Source organism: Polyodon spathula, chromosome 2 (assembly GCF_017654505.1).
Source record: "Polyodon spathula isolate WHYD16114869_AA chromosome 2, ASM1765450v1, whole genome shotgun sequence".
Classification (NCBI taxonomy): domain Eukaryota; kingdom Metazoa; phylum Chordata; class Actinopteri; order Acipenseriformes; family Polyodontidae; genus Polyodon; species Polyodon spathula.
The window spans coordinates 54,648,190-54,673,162 of record NC_054535.1 but is presented as its reverse complement, the minus strand read 5'-3'; the positions used below and the strand labels follow the sequence as shown (position 1 = coordinate 54,673,162).

At 40.1% G+C, this 24,973-nt stretch overlaps 1 pseudogene; it reads left to right on the top strand.

Moving 5' to 3' along the window:
- The first annotated feature begins 15,253 nt into the window (after window positions 1-15,253).
- LOC121326775 lies at window positions 15,254-24,697 on the top strand (annotated as a pseudogene).
- The last annotated feature ends 276 nt before the right edge of the window (window positions 24,698-24,973 follow it).

Sequence of the window (24,973 nt, the reverse complement as noted above, 5' to 3'; positions counted from 1 at the left end):
ACAGAAATTCTTTCTAGAAATCACAAATCTTTTCTGGAAATTGTGTAAAAGGTAAAAGTAGTCCTCAGTACTTCCAGCCTATTAATGCTTTAGTACAGTGCCAGTACTTTATTTCAGCTGGTCTGACAGTGTGTCAGCATATTTATTGGAGCCTGGATATACAGTGAAATACGGAAACAATAAACCAGAGCCAACCTCTGGTTAAAGAACATCACATTTCCAGAGATAAAAAAAGGTTACTGTAAATCTAGTTTTGGACCATTCAACAAAAACAAATAATGTACAGTAGCCACTGCCAGCTGCATTGACTTTGTGTGGGAAACCTATACCCTATTAACACTAGCTGCTTTTAAGCCAGCTTTGAGGCAGCTTATGTCTTTTTTTTTTTTTTTGTGTAACGCAGCCATCCAAGGTCCAGCCTAGGTATAGCTGTCCTAAAAGTGGCCTGCTCCAGAGGGGGTCTCTATGACAGCTTTAGTCGTTTCTTTTTTTTTTCTCTTCTGAGAACACATCGGTCCTTCAGTCAGCTCACGTAAGCCACATACAATCCCAAGGCCTACTTAACATCATCGAAAGACAGGCAACAGCAGCCTCAGGAGTGGTGGACTACTCAACTTATCTGGGAAGCCCAGACAGCCTACCATGCTTTAACCCGGTGGGTAAAGAGGTGACTGAGATAGTCACCATTGAGCAGTTTGTATGGTTCCTGGGGACAGAGGCCAGTAATTGGGTCAGCCAACACCAGCCCACCACTCTAGACGTAGCAGTCAGGTTGGCCGAGGCATAAGAGGACTCCATTACCACACCACTGCCCACCCCGATAAACACAACACCGGCACTTCCATTCAACAGACCCAGGATGGCAGGCTCAAGGCCGTTGCCCCCTCAACCACGCTGCCCCTCCTCCTGGACCAACACCCCCTTGTTCCCCAATGGACAGCCTCACTCCACAACAATGGAGGCCAAGGTCGACCCCCAGCTGGGGTACAGCAGGGGCCCCCTCCCCGCTGTCAGGTCAGCTGCAGGACAATCAAGCTCTGTGGGCGCCTTTTACACTGGAATGCTACCGAGAGAGGCATGAATAAATCATATCCAGTAAACAAGTTGTGGGGGCAGAGGGAGTGAGAGTGTGTAATGCTTCAGTGTATGAGATGAAGCATGGAGCAACACAGAGCTTGGCATAGCCTCTTCTCAGTCACTTGATGTTGATGGCAAATATTCTTCACTTATGTGTTCACTGACACACTCTCTGACATCCGATTCAATTGTATGTATTTGAATTTAAATTGGAATTGGAATTAAATATTATTACTAATACTTCTTTCTCACTGAGCGATTTTCGCTGGTTTACAAACACTTGACATTTTTTTGACTGGGTTTATTATATGTAATTCAGTCAATATCTGGCAGAGGGTGCAATAGACCAATAAAAGATGTTACAGAAACCTAGTGTTACAGTATCATGCAATCAGGGGTTTTGTAGGCTCCGTAATTCAAGTTTAAAGTTGCAGAATGTACAGGTATGTTCATACTCCCTGGGGACCAGAGAGAAGCAAATGTACTGGTACGTTCATACTACTCAAAGGGGAAACTACTCCGTCATTGAGAAGGAGTGCTTGGTCATCAAATGGGTCACTCACGCCCTTCGCTATTAACGTCAGGATAACTCGGTGGTATCTGGTGCTGCAGCCCTTCCACTACAACTGTGAAACATCATGCGGGGGGGGGGGGGGGGGGGATTGGGGAACTTAAGAGTTGGCTGAGTGTTACTTCGGCATCACTCTGAGGGGTGAGATATGTGACAGAGAGAGGAAGAATTCGAACTGTAAATCTCCCTCCCGACCAGACAGGGCATTGTGTAAGGTTGGTGGTATGCTTCCTCCTAGATGGACTGCCTTGACGGTAGGCGGAAACCAGAAGATGACGGTATTAGGGGGAGCGCATAGTACCCGATGGACTCAATTGCAGTCAGCTGCGAGGCGGCCCTCAATTGGAGAAAGCATGGCGATGGGTTGATTGCAGGGAGGAGTTTTGGGGTACAAAGGGGAAACAGCTACGTCAGTACTCGCACTTGCACTGAAAGCATAATTCAGCCAGAGCTTGTGTTTTGTTTGTTATTGTTTTTTGTTGTGTCTTGTACAGGAGCAGTAAAAGCCAGAGAACATCTCTCACAGCAGAGCACAGCATCAGCACTCAACACTATCCCTGGAGGAAAAGATTGTCGTTTTCATCAGGACTGTAACCTGCCAAGTTTCCCCAGATACCATTGCTAGTAGAGGGGTGGCTTCTTATTATTATATTGTTGACAAAGTAAACACAGACGTTTTGGGGGAGTATACCTGTCTGGACATTGCACTGTTTTACTGCACCACTTGCATCTTGATCACAGGTACAAACTCAGCAAACTTCTGTTCTCTGATGCATGTGTTCTTCTTTCTTGTATTTTAGCTGTCACCTATTTACATGCTTGCTCGCTCAGGTATCTCATCTTCAAATTTATGATTTTCACGATTTCCATGGCCTACATAACTTAATCGATAATACCATGATGCGTTGCTAGTATATGATGAATACACTTGAGTTCTAAAGGGACAACAGTACACAATTAAAAGTTGAAGCTATAAAACAAACCAGTTTTGCTTTTGTTGAATAGCAAAAATAAGTATTTTTCATGTGTAAAATATCTGAATCTTGTTTATATTTACATTTTAGAAGAGTTGTCCAACTGATATGCAAATGTTTACAGTAACACCTGTTTCTCAAAATGCCCACATTCCCCAAAGAAGAGACTTTGGAAGTGGAAATTTAGAAGCAACAGGTCTGAGAAGTAGACGGTACCAATGTGCAACTTTTCAATTATTTGCTCCATTTCTGGCAAAACTCTATCTTAATTAGCACAGAATGACCATCTTGAAGTAGAAACATACCACTGACACAAATGACAGGCTTGTTTTTTTATTTAAACACTTCTACCTCTGTGTCATGGAGAGGGGAAATGCCTTCACACAAGGGTGGTCATTATGACTACTGTTTTAGGGAATATATGTACTCATACGGGGCCAAAGCCAGCTTAGGTCTGTGCTCAAGTGTAAATGATGGAACCTAAGCCAGCTCAGATCCGTGTTGTAAGTGTAAACGCACCTATAGAGATAATAATGCATTAGAGAAGGGTGCATTGTGACAGAGTGAGGTAAACACAAATCCATCACGGTACCAACAGTAAAATAAACAACGGGACTTGCAAACTCTTGCTTACTGTTAATATTGACTTTAAACAGAGTTGTGTAAAATTATTATTTAAAAAGAGAAAGGCACTATGAGAGGAAAAATAACCATAAAAAAATTAACCTACCTGGGTGTCCTGTGTCCTTGGGGGGCGCTGTGTTGGTAGCTGAACCTGTAAAGAGAGAGAAAAGAAAAGCCGTTTTAAATTTTTTATTTTTTTTTCTTTCTTACGAACGCAGTGCTTGCTTGTGTTCAGTATGTAGAACAGGTGCACATATTCAATATGCCCGATATACTAGTGAGTTGATTAACGGTTTTATCACTGTTATATTACTTTGCTAATTACTAATAGTAAACGTGTGTTAGATCTATGCACAGTATGTATCATTGTCAGTAAAATGCATCAGCACTGCTTGGAGCAGCAGAGGGCAGCCATTTTATGGAGCGAACATGCCGAGTCTCCCGATACAGACGTGAGCGCACTCAATGCAAGTCTATGGGGAATGTATTAAAAAATAATATTCTATTGCATTTGTAGTCTAAAAGATTTGGACAAAGGCATTATGTGAAATGACAAATGTATATTGTGCTGTGACAATACTGAGATGTTTAAACAAGTTTATGTAAAGTCTAAATTTAAATTACATTTTATTTGTAGGCTTGTGAATTGGTTTAGCCCAGAGGAGGAGTAAAGGGGCTAGAAAAGTATAAATAGCTAGGAGTAGCTCATTTGGGGGTGACTGGATATAGTTTTGAGTAGCAGGGTACTTCAAATTCTGTATAAACAAATAAAGAAATGTACTGAGTACTGAGGCATAGCGCCTTGTTTATTACATTTTTGTTTTGTTTGTTTTTCATATATACGGCCATCTTTTTGGCTAATTGGGATTTACTTGTTTTTGATCTGCCCTTTCAACTGAGGCTGCAATAAATTCCTTGACTTTTTTGCACTTTATCAAGTCTGCTGTCTGCTTTTTGCTACTCCTGCTACACCACATACCTTCACATGCATTAATGAGAACAAAAATGTCACCCTGAGGAAATGTTGCTATTTTAAAGATAAAGCCTTCCAGGTTCACCTGACTGTTTAGCTCACCCTGCACATATACCACACTGCTGTACCTTTACCAGGGGAGCCACACTGTGACGTGGGTTTTATTCTGTATATTAACAACAGCCATCTTGAATAGACAAGAGTCAGATTTTGGCAAAAGTACACGTACAATCAAGATATAATGCACAAATCCATTGTTCACGTGAGAATAAAGTGGTGCAATCTTTGCACAAGAGATAAGCTTAATAATTTGGCTCATCATGTTTGTCTGACTGGTGAAACAAAAACAATTCAAGAGGTTTCTAGCACTCTAAGCACTCAAATGCCCTTGGTTCGCATGTAAACAACCAGAAAAGACCAGTTCAACAACTATTAAGTAGAAAGTGCTTTAGGGCAATTATATTTAAGTATGCTTTCTTGTTTCGTATTATTTTTCTTCAACCAGCAAATTAGGCAGAAAAAACCCAAACATTTTCCATTTGAAAAATTGCTGATGTCAGCATGGTCCTTCAAGTTAGCATTTAGCCTTTATTAATCCATACATTTTCCACTCTGGGGGGATCCTAAACGTCTCCAATTAATAAATATACATTTGTATACTATACCAAGCTTCCAAAATTGACAGGATGTGCAGGATGCTCACCGGCTTTGCTCAAAAATCTAAAAGTAGTAAATTAGGACAGGAAGGGGAAAAGTTTCTCCCTCAGAATGACAAGCTCAACAGTGTAAATTCAATTCTTGTTCAATACAGTTGGATAAAACAATCACAAGCAACCATTTTTCTTCAAGAATTTGGCTTTTCAAAAAGTAAGTGTGCTGATGTGCTAGAATTCCATGTACATGTATTTTATCTGCGAATAACCTTGATTTAAAATGCATGTTGAGGGCAAAATTTCAGATCCAACTACACATTTAAACAAGGTTTGGCCACAAACCAAAAACCACATTCTTTGAGATTCATGCAAATTAAAAAAAAAACAAGGTAATTGTGTCCCTGTGTCACAAAGACAGCCGGAGTGGGTGGCGTCAGACCAGAAATAGGAAAATAAACAGCGAGAGAGATGGATTTTGGTGGAGCTGAGTGAATGGTTTCGCTCAGCATTTAATAAATAAAAAGAACAGACAGAAAATAAAAAGGTTGTACAAACAAAAACACAGGACACGGCACATTCGCCAAAATAAACAGACTAACAAAACAGATGATACAGACAAACACGGTGAGCAGATATTTATCCACTATTATTATTCTTATGATTATTTTTACCTCTGTCTCCTATCCCGTTCTCCACTCACCGAACACCCAACCCCGAGTGGGTGAAAACATGCTGTTTTTATGCAGCTGTACCAAGACTCGATTGCTAATCAATCATTCAATTGGAGTCTCGGTACAACTGCACGTGAATTAATAAAGTGCAATTCCCCATGCTCACATATTATTTCTTTTTACTTGCACGTGAAGTGCTGTGCAATCCTCGTGCCTAAACACAAATATACATTTTAAACACTTGTGTTACACAGACCCGTTTATATCCCGTGTACCAATGACTATACACCAACATTTAACACACCACACGCAACATATAACAGATAATATACACAGAGGCGGGCACTTCGTCACACCCTGCCACAAATATTTTCCTTTTGGTCACATGTACTAGCGCTTACATAAGAAAATATACAAATGAGGAGGCCATTCAGCCTGTTTCATCTCGTCCGGTTTCTAGCAGTTGATTTTTCTCAAAACTTTGTCACGCTGGGTCCTGAAGCATCCAAGTCATTTTGCCTCAAAAATATGAGAAGGTAGCCAATTCCATAAACCCATCACTCTCTGTGTGAAGCAGTGTCTCCTTCACTGTCCTGAATACTTCATTTCTAACTGTGTCCTCTTATCCTGGTTTCTATACTGTGCTTACTTGATTTCCTTGCTCTCACTGAAACTTGGCTCGCTCCTGATAACACTAACTTCTGCTGCCCTGTCCTTTCTCCACATCCTGTCCCATACTCCGCGTCTCACTGACCTTCACTGTCCCCTGACCTCTCCTCACTCTCTGTGAACACCTTTGAATTTCATGCGGTCCAACCAACCTCTCCCTGTCAACTCCTGCTAAATGTACTATCTCCTCTCCTCCCTCCCCTCTGTCTAGCCCAACTGTCCTTTTAGGTGATTTCAATAGCCATCTCTCCAACTCCACCTACTCTGATGGATTCCTTCCACTTCTTCACTCCTTCAACTTCTCTTTCTCTCTCTCTCTCCATCTCCTCCTACCCAGAAAGCTGGTCATCAACTGGATCTCACCTCCTCCAGGGCCTGCTGCCCCTCCACCCTCTCTGTCACCCAAATGGACCTCTCTGATCACTATTTCATCTCTTTTTCTCTGTCTCTCCCTACTCCACCTACCCCCACTGTCATCTCCTGCCGTAACCTGTTCTCTCTACCCCTCTGTCCTTGCCTCCACCGCTCTCACCTCCCTCCTATCAACTGTTTCTCCCAACTCTGTAGACTCTGCTACCTCCACCCTCTTCTCCTTCCTCACCTCCTCCCTCGACTCCCTCTGTCCCCTCACCTCTAGACCTGCCCGCACCTCCCTTCCCCAACCTTGGCTCTCCTCCGTGCGCCACGTGGAGAGAAAATAACTGTGCTCTGCTGAAAAGAAACTCCCTGCTACCCTAGACCACTACCGCTCCCTACACTCTTCCACTCTCTCCTTTGCTAAATGCTCCTATTTCCAATCTGTTATCCAATCCTCCACTAACAACTTCCGGAAACTATTTCCTACCTTCTGCTTTCCTGTCTGACCACTCTCTGCTTGACCCGCTCCAATCTTGTTTCTGCTCTGCTCACTCCACTGAAACTGCTCCCCTGTCTGTCACTAACTCACTAAACTCTGCCCGCGCTGCCTCTCTCTCCTCTGTCTTAATTCTCCTCGATCTCTCTGCTGCCACTGATACTGACACTGTCGATCACTCTATTCTCCTATCCTTTCTCACTGACCTGGAACTATCTGGTACTGTTCTGGCCTCATTTTCCTCCTACCTGTCCAACCACACCTACCAGGTAACCTGGCGCAGCTCAATTTCCACACATCACCTTCTCTCAACTGCTCCCTGGGCCCCCTCATCGCATCCTATGGTTTCTTATACCATTTCTATGCAGGTGATGCTCAGATCTTCTTCTCCCCCCCGACCCTACCATCCCCTCCCGTATCTCTACTTTCTGTCTGCTATCTCCTCCTGGATGCACTCGCATCACCTCAAACTCAACCTCTCTAAATCTGATCTCCTTTTCTTCCCCTCCTCATCTTTCCCCTCCTCTGATCTCTCTCGCCATTCCTCTGGAACTGACCATGCTCTCTCCCTCCTCCTCAGCCAAGAACCTCGGAGTAACCCTGGACCCCTGCCTCTCTTGCTCTCAGCACCGGTTCTTCCTAAGCAACATACAAAGAATCTGACCCTTCTTCTCCAACTACTCCACACAACTCCTCGTCCAGGCCATGGTACTCTCCTGCCTAGACTACAACTCCCTCCAGGCGGGCCTCCCTGCTTCTGCCACCCGTCCACTCCATCTCATCCAGAACTCCACTGCTCACCTGGTGTTCTCTCTGCCTTGCTTCTGCCACTCTACGCCACTGGCTCCCGATCATCCACTTCAAGACTTCTGTACTCGCCCACCGATGTCTGGACCAGACTGCACCCAGCTACCTCCAGACCCACATCTCTCCCTACACCCTCACCCAACCTCTCCGTTCTGTCTGCACTAGAAGACTGGCTGTACCTCCTCTACGCTCCCCTGCCTCCACAGCCCACTCCTTCTCCAATAAAACTGTATTTTATTCCATTATATACAGAATCAAATCTCATCACTGAGCTAAAGATAAGAATTTGCTGTCAGATAACCATTATTAGGTGGAAAGTGGTGTCACAGATATTTTCAAGAACTTCTCCAGGCAAATGCACATTCCACCATATAGTAGTCTCTGGCCCAGCCACTACAACACCAGGTACCAGTGGATAGCACATTGTGGGTATTGCATGTACTGTTTATTACCTGGGATGAGGTAGAAGGGGGAAAGTGGTACTTGGGCTTTGCTTGCGAGTGAGGTGCCCTCAAAAATCTCATGTTAGGCAAAGGCATCAACCCAGTTCTATACTCCCTTTTCTCACACACCTGAACCATACTATCTCAACAAGTAAACAGTGTGCCTCCTAACAACAGTCCTATTTATCCAACTGAAATGGCTGTGAACCTGGGACTGAATGTTGGTAACCATTACCATTGGGTTGTTTAAAGTACTGTATTACGCCTGAATCTTGTTTCAAGGATATTTTTATATTTAGGTTGTTATGCATTACTGTCAGTTACCTTTAGAGAAAATGCAAAATAAGTACTGTTTACAGTTTCGTAAACTGACTTTGACAGAACTTTGTTTACGTTAAAAAATGATAAAATCAGCATATGCACACAAACACATAAAAAGGGGTGGAAAAGGCCACGTATCCAAAATAATGCTTAATTCTGGAAACTAGTGTGGAGCAGGTTCTACATACACTCCTCAAACCTGTTTAGCAACTTTGTATCTTAAATTGCATCAACCTTCAGAACAGCTATTGACTTAATTTGTAAAATACTAGAGCAGGGCAGACCACACAATTCACATCACAGATTAAAAAAAAAAAAAAACACAACATAGTAAAACAACATATTTATAGTAAAAAATATAATTGCCATTGACGGTAGATTTTAAGGCTGCCATTGCTAATAATTACAGCAGTACTGTAATAGACATTTTTTTTTTTAAATCTTGAACAAAATTAACTGAATAAGTTGTTTTAAAAAAAAAAAAAAAAAAAAAAAAACTTGACAAACCAAGTCATAATATATGTGTTGTAAAATACACAAAAATGAACAATTTGAGTATTTACTACATATATACAGTTATCTTACAGTACAGTAGCATTAACCCAGAATACTAAAAATCCACTCAGAGTAAATGGAAGCTGTTGTTGATTTAACCCAGTATTTTTAAACTAAAGACTCAGCAGATCTTTCGTACAAATTGGAGTCTTTATACATTTGGTTATACAAGCAAAACAGTGTGCCATCTGTTCCAGAATATCAGAAAGAGCAAGACAGATAATAATGCTCTTTAGTTAAACTAAGCTGAAATTATTTACTTCCTGATTCCTGGTAGCACTTTCACTGTTGCGCCAACCTGATGCTGTTGCTCTATTGTATCTGCAAGCCAAACCCCTCCGAGTTGCTCTTGAAAAAAAGAACAAGCACCACTGTGCAGAATTCACTTCATCAAATATACTTAATTATGCATAATTATTTTCAAACAAATCATGCTTACGTGATCATTTATTGTTTTACCTCAAGAATGTGGACTGAAATCATACCGGCCTTTAAGTGCTACTTATATTAAGCAAATCAAAAGTGTAGTAAAGTTCAAAGCATGGTGAAGCACATGATAGAGGAATATGGTAACTGACTATGATAACCTCTTGTTTATAACGTATAGAACATATTGAAATTGCAATACCAGTCCAAAATCCATCCAGCGATATCCTTAGCCAGGTACCTGGCAAAAAGTCTCCACCAAATCTTTTTACAAATGTACTGAAAGTCTCATTAAATACGTATCATCTAGTTCTAGTCAAAAATAACCAGAAACCACAGTGCTGCGCAAAGGTAAACTAAAATTGTACAGCAAATCCTTACTGCATCATCAATAACAAAGTATTAAAACGTTCTTATCCGCAATAAGAGAAACTAGATTGTTTTTTGTAAAGAAAAAATCATATTTAATATGAATATTTGTCTCTTTACCGACTACCCCTACTCAGTAAGTAACCCGTTTTGTTTAACATAAAAAGATTAAATAACCTCTAAAAGGGTGTATGTTTGTTAAACAAATACAGGAAGATCTGATGTGAAATTAACCAGCAGTATCAGCACCCTTAAATAACTCAGCAAATACTGGAATGTAGACATCATTTAGTGATAGGATACAAGGCAGAAATGAACCACTGCCCATTATTTAAGAACTATGCACTTAGCTCTATGGTGTCAGCAGGTTCAGCGAAGTGTAGTCTACTGTTGGATATTTCTGACCATTTGTCACATTTCGCTGGCTGAGGGCAAGGACTGGAATTACAATTACTGTGTTGTTGCTATTTCATGTATTATGCTACTATATTGTGTATTATGCATTTTTCATTGAATTTAATGTATTATGCATTTTTTTACTGAATCATATAGTATTTTGTATTTAAAGTATTATGGATTTTCTTGTTGTTACTTCATCATGTATAGTGCTTTGTGATGGTGGTCCACTATAAAAGGCGCTATATAAAATAAAGATTGATTGACTGATATACCCCGATACTGATATTCTCAATAACTTCTTAAAGAATGTATTTTTCAAGCTTCATCGTACCTGGACATGCCGTTATGTAGTTAGACAGACATTCAGCCGAGTAAGGGCTTGTCTAGATATGATCTTAAAACGTATATGTGACACCCAGATGGACACACAGGCACCCTGATTCTGATACTATAAATAATGTCTTGGCAAGTCCCATCTGAGTTAAATAAGTAATTCACTATACATCTACAATAGGCGGTAATCTAGAGAGATTTAGAAATGCCTAATGAAACACTTTTAAAAAGGAATCTTTATTAATGTCTTCCATATGCTATTCTAAATTTAACAATTGGGTGTTTTAAAGATATCCGTACTAATGTACGTACGACCATCTGCACTACTTCATGGTAGCCAGAGATATGCATCCCAGTGGGGGAAAATTTACTTATCCAAACTCTCAGTGAAATCGGATGAGCAGTTCCCTACAATGGTTGACTAATACATCAGGTGTCAGCCTTGTGAAAAGCTAAACTACAATATCCTTGTTGCCTGGGAATGTTATACAAGAGGGTTCATGGAGCCCTCTAGTGCTTGAAAACAAACACCTAAAGCAAATCTTTTCAACCTATTGTAGAACAAGCCTCATATTTGAAACACACACACACACACACACACACACACACATATATATATATATATATAAATTATTACTTAGACCACGTATTTATGCCAAAGGATGTTCTCACTGCAGAAATATAATAATAATAATAATAATAATAATAATAATAATAATAATAATAATAATAATAATAAAATCTTGCACCATAGTAACACTACAATACAGGGGTACTATGAACAGCACTAGTGCAAAATTACTATGTCCAAAATATTGCTGTATGTTTCCTGTCAGGGAAATCACGATTTATTTATTTATTTATTTTCCAGGAAGAGGCCAGAATTGGGTGAAACATTTGACTTTTTTTTAAGAGGACAGAATGAAAAACTACACAGGAAAGAAAGCTAGATGTTTTTATAACGCGGTTGATTTCTTAGTAAATACAAGCACATGTAATTGGCATGTTTTTTTGCTTTCAGATTCTTCACAGCCAGATCTGTGCTGTAGAAAAGCAATCAACTTCAGCAACAGGGTGCCCTCTTCTCATTCGCTGCAAGAACTACCAGGTTATTCAGTTTATCATCCTGCAGGAAAGAGACTGCCATGACGTTTAAATCTCATTATGCGCTTGTCATGTCCAGGAAAAAAAAAAATAGCCTCAAATAATCAACCTTAAATAGCAAGTAGCGGGGTTCCGAAAATATAGCATTGCACATCCTCATGTGTTGCTACAACTGTTTAAATAATGTACCTGTAGTTTTTCTGTTCCATGTTTGTTGATAGTTCACTAAAAATGCAGTTTTGTTGCAATGTACATTTAATATATTAAGGAAACAAATGAAACTGCAAAAACAATCAACATATACTAGCTCTTCTTCTGTGACAGCACTATCTGTAAAACTTTGGACCTATTTATTTTTGTAATGGATACTTGCGTTCAGGTTGTACACAATGTCCTCAACCTCAACGTTTTCCGTTATAGAAAATCAAATTGGTAATGTGATATGAAAAGGAGGCGCAAGTCTGCTTTGTGTTCATATATATGTAAAGGCCGGCCCTGGTCTGGGATTGCAGGCCCTGGGCCGCATCGAAATGGCAACCTAAATCTAGGCCGGCCCTGGGCTGCCTAGATTTAGGCATTGCAAGTGTGAATGGGGTCGTGCACTCCTGTTTAATATATAGATTTCCTGTTCCATGGGCAGACATTTTGAGTTTAACATGTAAAGTTTAATACAATGTATTTAATTACAGTGTATGTCATACAGTACCTTTTAGTACGTAGTTTTAAATATTTTGTGCAAATAAGGTACATCCATTATGCACGTGTAATTGGTTGTCTGTCTGGTTGTTTCTTTCAGATGGCTTTTTGGTACCTTCAAAAAAAAAAGATCTGCCACTGGTGTGTAAGTATGTGAAATTTACCTGCCACAGACCAAATTGACCCGCATTTGGTAGGTGAATGTGTGCTAATTTCTACAAGCTTGTATGTAAAAATACAATCGAATATTGTAGGTTATATTCAAAATAAAAACATGTATTGTAAAAGGCAGTCACAATTCTTGCTCTGGCGGTTCTAGGTAGAGGGGACAACTGCGTATCTTTCACAAATGTAATTTTAAATTTTTTAATTTTAAAAGTGAAAAACTTCAAAATGACTGCTGTGGCGGTTCTAGTGTTAACATTCTGACAACATTTTACACATATAACTTAAGTCTGTTTCAAAGTCCTTTTCAAAATGTCCACTCAAGTGCGTTGATAGTGTCAGGATTACTGCCCACATTGTCAAACAGGTAACACAGCAATAACGATCTATATGGTATTGAACAGAAATGGCAGAGCACTTATGCTTTTGTGGGGGGGGGGTTTAAACACTGTTTCTGCAGTGATTTAGAGCAATGGTTCCCATTTTTTTTTACCTGGGGGTATGATTAAATTGCGCACATAAGCTGATCTTCAATAACCAAACAGTATTTCTGACTAACTTATTGTGATATTTAATTTAGCTCAGTTGAGCAGCAGATAATTCAATACAGCACCACTAGAAAAAGAAAGACCAAAGTGAAAAAGATGTTCAATCAATCAAAATGTAGCTCCCTTCCTGAATAACATCTGGGACCTCTGTTATTTAAAACAATAAATGAATAAATAAAATGATTACCTATATTTCCAACCTTAGATACTGTATACACGTGTTAGACGATAGTAACAGGAAGTAAAACTTTATTATATACCTTAATTTTGGAATATAATTAAAATGAAAAGTGTCTTCAAAATAAAAATGATTTCCGGTACTTGTCTCCTTTCAGAGAAATATGAGGAGTTGTATTGCTTCTCCTTCAAACCCAATACGGATAAGGAGGTCAGAGAGCAGGCCTGGAATTGCATTGACCTCAAGGTTGAATATAACCGAATGGGAGTTCCAAATCAACTCTGGCACATCATCCATGTAAACCAGAACTACGGGGTCAGTATTGCCTTCAATCCACTGTGTGCTTGTGTAAGGAAACTAAATTATGTATGTCAGTTTTTTTCAAACTGTGTGGCACGACACCCGGGTGTTTTCCAAAAGTGTCTTGCTGTATATTGAATTGGTTGTTAGTTTTTTGTTTAATCTCATTGCTAATGACACATTGGCTGCATTTTTAACACACATTACAAAATCCTGTTGTCTGCTAACAGCTACGTGGCTTTAGCAGGCAACAGATGCCGTAATGCGTGTGAAAATGCAACTAGTTATATATTTATTGCATTTATGTGGCTCTTTTTATGCAAAAGTATCATAAAGCACTGCACAGCACATAGCAGAAAAAAGAACAAACCACAATACGTTTGTGTAGCATGTCACACATACAACTGCCACAGTCAGACCATTAAAATAACAGTATACACAATACAAAAGCAGCAATTTTTTAAAGTTACATTAAAACCCATTAAGAAAAGAAAGCCATTTTATAAAAGTGCATTTTTAGTTTTGAAAACTGTAATGGCTCCAGCTTCTCTGACAAATGACCTACCTCCCGTGTTGCTTTTGTTGACTCTAAGAATAACCAGCAGCCTCGCATTTTGTGATCTCAGAGTGCGGTTTGGAAGATACGGAGTCAGTAACTCCTACAAATAACTAGGTGCTAATCTATTCAGGGCCTTGTAAATTAACAGCAAAATCTGAAAATCAATTCTATACTGCACAGGGGGCCAGAGTAAAGAGGCCAAAACAGGGGTAATATGTTCATTTTTTCTGGTTTTAGTCAGAATTCTAGCGGCTTTATTCTGACTGAACAAGCTGCAAGCAGGATACCACATGTTTTGGGACATCAGAAAAAAAAAAAGTGCATTACACTAATCAATTCTAGATTAAACAAAGGGAAGCATTAGTCTCTCGGCATTAGATACAGAAATAATTGGTCTAAGTTTGGCTATATATGGCAAATGGTAAAAAGATACTTTAGTAACTCCCCTGATATGAGTCAAATGGTAGATCAGGATCAAAGACCCCCCAAATGCTTAATTTCTAGTTTAACTTTTGATGAGAGACTGCAAGGGTTGAGCTCATGTAACCCCACATTTCCTTTTGTTTCACCTAAGGCAAGTAGCTAATACAGCCCACCAAGATTCCAGGTTTAGCCGGTGGTAGGACATAGGCAATGGATATTCACGAGTGCCTGCTGCCTCTGACAGACACGTTGAGGTGGGCTAGTTGGGCGTGGGACAATTGTGAAGGCAGTGCGCAGTTTAGTGGTAAATTGAGCCACGTCCTGGATTGTTAGAAGACGTGGAGAGTACAAGTTGACGGAGAGTTACCGCCGAAGAATGCAGTAGAATAATACATAGTAAGTAATTTTAAGGACGATCAACGTGGGAATTTGAGTGTTGTGATGGAGATATCCGATGAGTGCATTGTAACGGGATGTTGGGAGTGGGGTTCAAGCGGCTGGGGCTATGGCGAGGATAATATCGTTGGGCATGTAGTATGCGTGAAGGCCGCTATCGACTATAATGAATAACCGGCGTGGGGGAAAGTGGCACGTGTACACGAGTGGTGGCTGTTCGTGGGGGGCCACCAGCTCAGAAGAACGCGGAAACCGACGGGCTGCTGGCAAGAGGAAAAACACGGGGACACATAAGAAGGAGGGGATGGAAGGGAAAAGTAGCAATGGGGGAGGGGACACGCAGAGAAAGGGGCAAAAAGGGAAGGAAAGGTAGGGGGGGCGGGGGACCAGTGGGAGGAGGGAAACGGGGGAGGGGGGGAAAATCATGATTTGAACAGCCTTTCTCAATGAGAGGGGGGTAAGGTAAGAAATGGACCGGCTGAGAGGACGACCGGAAAAAGCAGGGTGAAGGGCCAGGCACAGAAGGAGGGCAGCCACACAAATAGGGGGGACACAAGGGCGGAGCAAGTGAGGAGAGCGGAGGAGAAACATACAAAGTCCCCCAAACACACAAGACTACCGTACCACGAGGGACGACGTAGTCATAGTGATCCGCCTCCCTCGCTCCCACCACAACCCCTGATGAAACTTGACGGGAGCCTGCACTCACGGCAGCTCATTCAGTGCGCAGGACGACGAGAAGCAAAGCACTTCTCACTATTGAGGTTACGTACGAATGTCATCCTCGGCCTAACGGAATTGAACACCCAGACACAACCCGTTTTCCCTGTACCAAGCATCACAAAATTAACCCCAACCACGGCGGCAGTCCACCGCGCAAACACCTAAGGCAGGGGGCGGTGGTAGCGTGGAAAGCGCCGCACGGCCGACGAGAGATGTCGGGGGTGTGCCACGGCCGGAGTAATGCAATGATAAAAGATAACCGCAATTTGCGCGCGCCCTTTCCCCGGGTAATTGAACACCAGCTGAGGAGACCACCCGTGGCCCGCAGTGGCACAGGCGGGATAGAAATTGAAGGCATCTGTTCGGGGCCACGGTACTAGCCATTCGATGGGCGTAAAAAAGAAAAAGAAGTACGTGCCGTATTGAGGCGGTCTATTAAAAGCTAGAAGGGGGGCGTGAAAGCACGTGGGAGGAGTTACCCGGCAGGGCGGACCTGGGCCATGTGAACCCCCCAACGGTCACCTGGCCCAGCGAAAAAAAAGAGAAACGACCCGTCCCATTGTGAAACGGGCACTCGGGGGTGTCCGTATGGCGTTGTCCAGCGTACAGCACTCGGAGTGGCCACTGTTGTTGCTGTGCGAGCGCGATTGTGCTCAGCCAGTATGTCGGCCAGGCAGGCATAGGAGAAGGGGGCAAGACAATGCAGCTGAACAGTTTTCCACTGTGACAGTTGCGCCACTACCGGACAGGAACAGTGTTATGCCGGCGCGGGTGATCGAATAAACGTACGGTTACACAAGCCGCGATTGTTAAAAGTACACGGGACCGAACGATGAGCTATTGCGAGGTAGACCTAGGCACACGTGATTTCGTGCCTCTATAGGTGGCCAGAACCATTGTATAGGCGAGAAGGCACGAATAAAATCCCCTACTCGGCGTGTTGCGACATTATGCTGATACATGGATTTTTCATGGTCGGAGAGGGGTTGCGCATACTTAGTTCTGCGATCCGGGGGGGCCAAGAACAAGCCATGTGGCTCAGACGTAGGCAGACCCATCACAGTGTCGGGGGAGGCAAGGCCGGGGTGGGTGCCTTGTTTTACGCCGATTTCGTAACATGTCGCATAAGTCAAAAGATGGTTTACTTGCTGTGTGATGCTGTTTAAGTACTGGGCACTCCATGAGTAGTACCAGATTGTTCATTAAAAAACAATGTGGTTCAGCTGGGTGCAGATGTTACATTACAGTAATAATCACTTGGATTGCTTCCTGGTAAATGGGTGGGTGGGGGGTAGATTTACGATGGCTAAAAAAGCTAGTCACTCATATGTTTTACAAGAATAATATTTGGATAAAAGGTTCATAATGTACAAATAGGGCAACATGCAACTGTGATCACATGCAGAAGCCAATGATATATCAATGCTGTATATTTTAGCTTTTACTGAGTGCATGCAATTTTTTTGGGGGGTGGGGGGGATGTATTCACTTGGTCTATGAAATAAAATAATATTACTTTTATCCACTAAACATTTCAGTTGACTTTAGTTAAAATATCTCCAAATAAGCAGAATGGATCTTAAGACTGTGTGGGAGTTTGTGCAAGCTGTTTTTCCAAATTGGGTCACATGGTCAAACTGCTGTAAAGGAACCACAAAAATTAATGGTAAATTGTGCTTTTCATGGTTGTATTTCTTTGTTTTTTTACACTAGACATGTATTGCAGAATATAATTGGTATTAAATTATTATGTTGCCTAAGAGCAACATATATAAACACTATACTAATAAAAAAGAATACAGTTTGGTGGAGAAGAGTCAGAGTCTGGAAGCATTGAACGTTTTGAGATATCATTAAAGTGTGCAATACTCGGTGTGTAGTATTCCTTGACATATGGATAATGTAATAATTTGAGTCAAGCTCTGTAATTGACTGTATGATTGGCAACACCCTGTGTCTGATGTGTGATCCAGAGTCTGGGCAATGGTAACAGTATTTTTGTTGTTGTAAAGCAAGCCTCAATTTGCCGAAGCAGCCAGCCTTTGTCAGGCTTCAGTGCTCGCTGCTTGGAAGATGAGCAGATGCTGAAGGCTATCATGAAGGCAAATCCAGCTAGTGAGTTCATGTATGTGGTGGACACCAGACCAAAGGTGAGTGGAAGAAACAGCTTCCTATAGCAGTGTATTCAAAATGTTTGTGCTGTAATTTACCAGCAGATTAAACACAATACTTTCCTGGTTAACTTGATACATAAACCAACACCTGAAAATACTCCTGGACCAAGAATTTTAGGATTAGGTGTCTATATACATTTATTTATTTTGTGTCTGATATAACAGGGATGCTTTGTTTTGTTGACACAAACATTTTATCAACAGCCATTTCATGTTTATATACAGCCCACTCCACATAACACTTGGTACCACATTCTGGCGCCAATTCACTTGGTAGTAATCCTCACAAAATAACTGGAATTATCTACAGTACTGCGCTTTCTATTTTGTTTAACCCTTTGCGATCCTACGTCAGACCAGGTCCGACATTACAATTTTCCCTTTCCAGTCCGACATCATCAAAAAGACGTAAAGCACAGGTCTCTAGTCGTTTTTTTCTCAGAGAAAACCTTTCAATGGCTGATTGAAGCCGAAAAAAAAAGGCAGTGTCTGATAGCCCCATGCACCACAGAGATAATACAGACATAAAGGAGATAGCTGCTTCTGCATCCAGCACTCAAAGAATACCACAGACATTTGCAAAGCTTTTTGAGATGTTATAGTAATAAAATAATGACTTGGATCACATTATTGAGGAGTTTGGTGATAAAACAAGTGACCAGGAGAGGATTTATCAGTATGCAAGACTATGAAGAGGTATGTGAAAAATACAGCAAATAAGGGGTGGGGCTTGGCTGGAGATACAGTACTGAGTGTTATTTTGCAATTCAATGCCTTTTAAACCCATTTTACTCTGAAAAAAAATTACAATTGTATAATTGGTGATTTTGTCAGTAGCTGGTGTTTAGGAAAACAGTAATGATAAAGTAAGGATAATCCCTTGAATAGGTAAAGTCAGAGAAACCGCTACTGAAGTATTTGACATTGTTATTCATGACAAGCATTCTGTAAGCTGAATGTAAAATAGGCTTCAGTTAAATAGAGAAAATAATGTTGCATGTGCTTTTCATCTCTGTGCTATTTTTGGAACCTCCTACAGTTGGTTTGTAAATTGAAATGTATTTATAGTAAGAGGGCATGAGAATAATGTGATGTTGCATGTTTTTAAGCTTTGTTTAATTATTCTCCTTTTAGCAACCCTTTAACTTCAAAGGAACAGTGGGAGTGGAACACAAATCTTAAGCAGACCAGTGAGTTTTTTTTTTTTTTTTACTATTCATCATCGTCTAATCCTGTGGCTTGCTATGCTCTGCACAGTATAAGGCAGCATTTTGTCATTTTAAAAGGAACATGCATTACTCTTGTAATGAAACTCATGTTAACAACCACTAAAAAAAAACATGAAAAATAATTATAACTAAATTAGTTTTTCATACTACTGGTCCCCTTTGTATTGTGCTCAATTGTTTTTGTATGTGAATTCAATATTTCAAATATTACTTTTCTGGGTTTGAAATATCTGCATTCCAGGTATAAAATACACACAAAAGAACCAAAATATAATCAAAGGGTAACCAGTAATAATATTTCAAGTGTTATTAAGGGGTAAGAAAATTGATTTTAAAACCTCGATTCACACTCCACAATAGTATAGGACATGCTGGCCACTTAACGTACCACTTATTTTTTGTACTGCCCATTAGCAGTGCACTTACCAAAATAAATCAGGTGTGCCAGCACATCTTTAATAAAGAACATTCATATCCAGGCCCTTGCTTTAGGGACAAAGCATATACAGTACAATAATGTATGTTCCAAGGCTGTTGCTGGCTCTTTAAATTATTATGACCACAGGAGAAAAAATCTGCACGGTGATATATAGCTAAAACAAACTCTCCTTGTTTTAGCACATGGACTTTGCTTTTGGAAAAGTACTGAAATACAAATTTCTGTGTTGTAGCAAAACATTTATATAGCTAATTACTTTTAAGTGGGCAGTGGAAGTTTAGTAAGTAAAGTAAGGCATTTAGCAGTCTTAAATAAGTCAGAATCTATGTAATAGCTTTATTTGAGTCAAGCATAAACCCTGGCTATATACCCTTTGTCTAACTTCCAGGATACCTAAAGTACATATTTATAAGCATAACACTGAAATCATGTGAGGAGCTGTAGATGACGTGGCATGCTATGGGGCTTCCTTTTTCCATTTGCTACAATGTTTGCAGAAGGTGCAGAACAGGTTTCTGTCTTATACCATGTCAGGGCATATACATTGGTACAACAACTTTATACAGCAACTTGATTACATGTGAGCAATATTTTATATCCAACATTTTTGTGATACTGAATTTCTTGCTTGATTTGATATCCTGTTATACATAGTCTGTATAATTTGCTGTTTTTGTTAAGATCATTATTTACCAGCCTGACTACCACAGGTTAAAATACAATCGAGAATGACAGAATATATTATAGTAAAATTGAAAACAAAATTATAAAAGTTTGGCTCTATAAATAATAAGCTACAACATAAATGCCAAATAATTGCCAAATTATATGCATGGTGAGTTCCCAGGAAATACTGTGTTTAATTTATTGAATGGGCTGTTAATTCTTTCTTTTGTCACCAGTTTGTGAGCTGAAGTCTCTTTCCATGGATGATTTTCTGTGGGGTTTTGAGAATTCAGGCTGGCTGAAGCATATCAAAGCAATCCTGGATGCTGGCATTTTTATTGCAAAGGTATGTCAAAGCAAATATGATCAGATTCCCTTTCCATCTTCCGGAAGCTGATCTGTTACCAGTCGCATTCTGGTAAATATCCTAAACTATCCACAACTTTTTTGTTGTTAACACTTTCCGTATTACACCAATGCTTTCAATGCGTTACGTGGCTAACTCCCATTTAAAATGTCAAGAGTAACAAGAAAGGCAACACTATATTACTTTTGGTTAGAGTAAATACGAAGGTGCTCAGTAGCAAGTAAACTTTTTATTATTATACTAAAAAGACAAATGTTCTAATCTAAAACTATACAGTAGAATAACAGGAAATGCATGCCACTTGTTCCAGAAATGCAGGGGCAGACTTATTTTAATATTGTGCTCTGTGCCTGTCTGTAGGCAATGGCAGAGGAGGCTATCAGTGTTCTTGTGCAATGCTCTGATGGCTGGGACTGGACAGCCCAGGTGTGCTCAGTAGCACGTCTCCTGCTCGACCCCTACTGCAGAACTCTAAAGGGATTCATGGTAGGTGTGTTCAAGTACAAGTAAAGGTGAGGTAGTTTTTTTTTCCCCAAAAAATGTTCCCTTTTTTGTGAAATAGTGTATATTAAAACATACATTAACCTTTATATTCTCTTCTATAGGTCCTTATTGAGAAAGACTGGGTATCATTTGATCACAAATTCAACCACAGATAATACATTTCTTTTCTTGGTTTACTTGAACAATATATATAACTGGACTGACCTTGAATGCCTATTTCAATATCGTGAAATAAGCTACTCTGCTAGCAGACTCCACAGGAAAATTGATTCTGAATCAAATTGTATTGCCACCACAGCCATTTTTGTATCCTGTCTGCTTTTGTTGGCTAATATGATTGGCTGTTGCGCTTAATTCCTCTAGTTTACTTGTAGAAAACCCTATTCTGTTTTAGCCAGTGTGCTATCTGTAACAGGTTTTTTAAACTGCTCCACTCCTAGGGTTTTTGGTGACCCATGGATGAGTTGGCTGTACAAACCCTTTCATGTTTACTATTATATCATAGGAGCCACTCCCTTACACTGTGACATGTACTGTTCATAGGATGCTTTGTATTTGTTCAGTTTCTAGTTGCTAGTTAAACATGTTAGACGACTAACAATTCATAATTTTTAGGTATAATCATTTGGATGGAGACCCAAAAGAGGTCTCTCCAGTAATCAATCAGTTCATAGAGTGTGTTTGGCATGTAATGGAACAATTCCCTTGTGCCTTTGAGTACAATGAGAGGTTCTTGGTTCATGTGCACAACCACATTTACTCCTGCCAGTATGGAAACTTCATATGCAACAGCCAGAAGGAGAGGCTAGAACAGAGGTGAGAGGTTATTGCTTAAGATAATCCCAACCATATGCACCAAAACTCAAATACTAAACAGAATATTTAGAGCAAAACAAATGATTGAATCAACACAGTATCCAATATTTTGTAACCTACATTTATACAATTGTTTTTGAATTTTGTGTAGTTATTGGAGATATTAGTCGTTGTGGAGAAGATCTTATACAGTTTGTATTTGTTTTTGTCCTTCATAGAAACCGTGAGAGGACACATTCCCTGTGGGCCCACATGTGGAAGAACCTTGCAGATTACACAAATCCATTGTGTAGACCAGACCAGTCAGACTCTAGGAGTCCTGCGGCCCGATAGAGCCCCCTACTGTTTCAAGTGTGTATTACTATCTGTATTTCTTTGTACAGATGCTTTACTTGATGTTCTTCGGCATGAAAGTGGACAACTTTCAAAAAAGTGTAAAATGGCAGAGGGGGAGTTCCCCCCCCCCTTGATGCTAGAAATATTTTGTGTTTTTTAAAGTTAAAACGGTGCATCCGGAGCCACTTCAGAATGGTTAATAATAGCATAAATGGAGCACAATTGCATAAACAAATAATTAAATATCTACAGTAACTATTTACGAAAATATGCATATATTCAAACTGGACACCCAGTAATTTCAATACATCTTTGTAAAGACTGTTGTGTCCAATATAAAAAAAATAGGTTACCGATACATAAATAATTTCATATTAATAATTAAGCAGATAAAATTAAATACAAGTGTAACTTACCTGGCAGTTCGTAATTGGTTGCATTGATTTTCAGCTTTTCTGCCTCTTCGTTTTTATGTTTTGGTGTTTTGAAGTGATTGTCTTCAGCCTGTTTTCCTCGACTGCCATACTTTAACTCTGTCTCACAAAGAAGGCAGTACGTCGTACCCGCACCGTGCAGCTGCTGAACATGTGTTCCCACATAAAACCCATCTATTTGTGTTTCTAGCCACTTCCAGTTCTACCGGTTCTTAACACCTTTGTCAATCTCCTCTTGGTCGCTCTCTACAAATAGCCTCGGCATTGTTAAATCATGAAATTGTGGGAGCAAAGGGAAGCATACACAAAACAGCCTTGTGACAGGAGGAATCATTTTTCAGCAGTCAAATCAACCATGGCGTCACAAATGGGTATACCATATAAATGGAAGCATGGCCGATTTAAAATAAATAAATAAATAAATTTAAAAAAGCATGGAATGCTATTTTTCTCCAGATGTACGCGATTCTAAAAAATGACCTAGTCAGTCGTAAAAATCTGAATCATGGTTGTGTCTTTTGACTATTTAGACTTAACTTCTTCACCTTGGTTATCGTGAATATTGAGAGCCTTTATATTTGCTTCTAATTTTTCTCTTAAAGGTACAGTTTGATGTATTTTTTAAAGCAAATATTTTTAAAGGCTAATTCCCTAATCTTGGCATTTGGATTCCAGGGTGTTGGACAGCCAGTGTTTCTGTAAAAGGCCTTAATTTCCTGCATTTTTAGGCCGAAATGATTTGTTGCTGATGTGTGCTGAATGTTTAGCTGTGAAAAAAGGGCTTGTTTAATTCATCTAAATACTGCTGTTAGCTAAGTGAAATAAAACAATATTCTAACAGTTCTTCATTGTGTATATCTATCTGTCTGTTGCTGTTTATATAAAATTAATAGATCTGTGTTTATATACAAAAAAATGTAACTAAAATTGTACTTCATCTACTACTATTTTTTTAAACAGTGTGTGTATCATGCAGGTTTTAGAGGGGGATGTATAACCACTTTGAGAAAGGACTGCACCCCAGGAGGAGGAGACGCAGCAGCTGGAGGAGGATCTGAAGATCTATGAGGAGGTTGGAGTTGGAGATCCACTCCATTTAGCTACTTGCATCCCAGCCACAGGATCTGCTGCAGTCTTACACCAGCACAACCTTAGCTTTTACAAAAAAAAAAAAAAAAAAAACGTATTTAACACACATATGCAACATGTTTTATATAAGGAGTACATGTATACATTTTACTAAGTAAACCATTTGGATTTGACGTCCAAAATATTATAATTTTGCTGGAGTGTTTTTTGTTTTTTTTTGTAGTAAAATATAAAAATTGTTGCAGTAGAAGAAAGAAACGAACGGTTTTATTGTGTATCTCTTTTTTCTTGTGTTTTTTTTTTCTTTTAGAAAATAGCCAAGCTGGAAAAATTGCAAGTAAAAAACAACACAATTAAGGCCAAACCAAGGGAAATAAACAAACGCTTGGGGGTGTCCACTTCTGACAACAGCATAGCCAACACGCCTCAAGACTACGCTGGCACTGCAGGCACCTTCCCCTCCCGCAGCCCCTTGCAGCTGGATGAGGAGAGCTGTGTGCTCATCCTAAACAGGGACACCCTGAAGAGCTTCGACCCTGACCTTGCCACAAACAGTGACCAGGAGTCAGGTGTGACGGACCTCAGCTGCCACTCCCCCCAGCGAGGACAGTGCCGATGCTGTCAACTCGGCTGCCTGAGCACAGACCGTTTCCCTGGTGCCTTGGTCTGAAAGCAATGTGTAAAAATGAATGATGATTAATTTATACTTGTTAGGTCCTGTTTTGGGCAGGAGTTACTTGAACATAGAACAAAAGCTGCTGCTACTGAGCTGATCATTATGGCAATGTTTTAAAGAGTACAGTATCCCCTTTTATCATGGCTATTGCTGAACACTTTTTCAAAATTATATTGTTAAAATCCAAATTTAACATTAATATGTTGGTTGGTAGTTTTAATATGCAATTAAGCCTGCATTGTGTACAGTGGATATTTGTAATCATTTTAAAAGAAAAAAGTCAAACAATAGTTTTGGCGAATGTGGGGTTGCAGCGTGTAAGAGAAATACAATGAGTTCTGGTTATAAATCTCCCTCTTGACCTGTGAGGGTGCTAAATAGCGAAAGGAAAAGTATCTGAACGGGATGGCCTGACCATTCGTTTCAAGGTCGG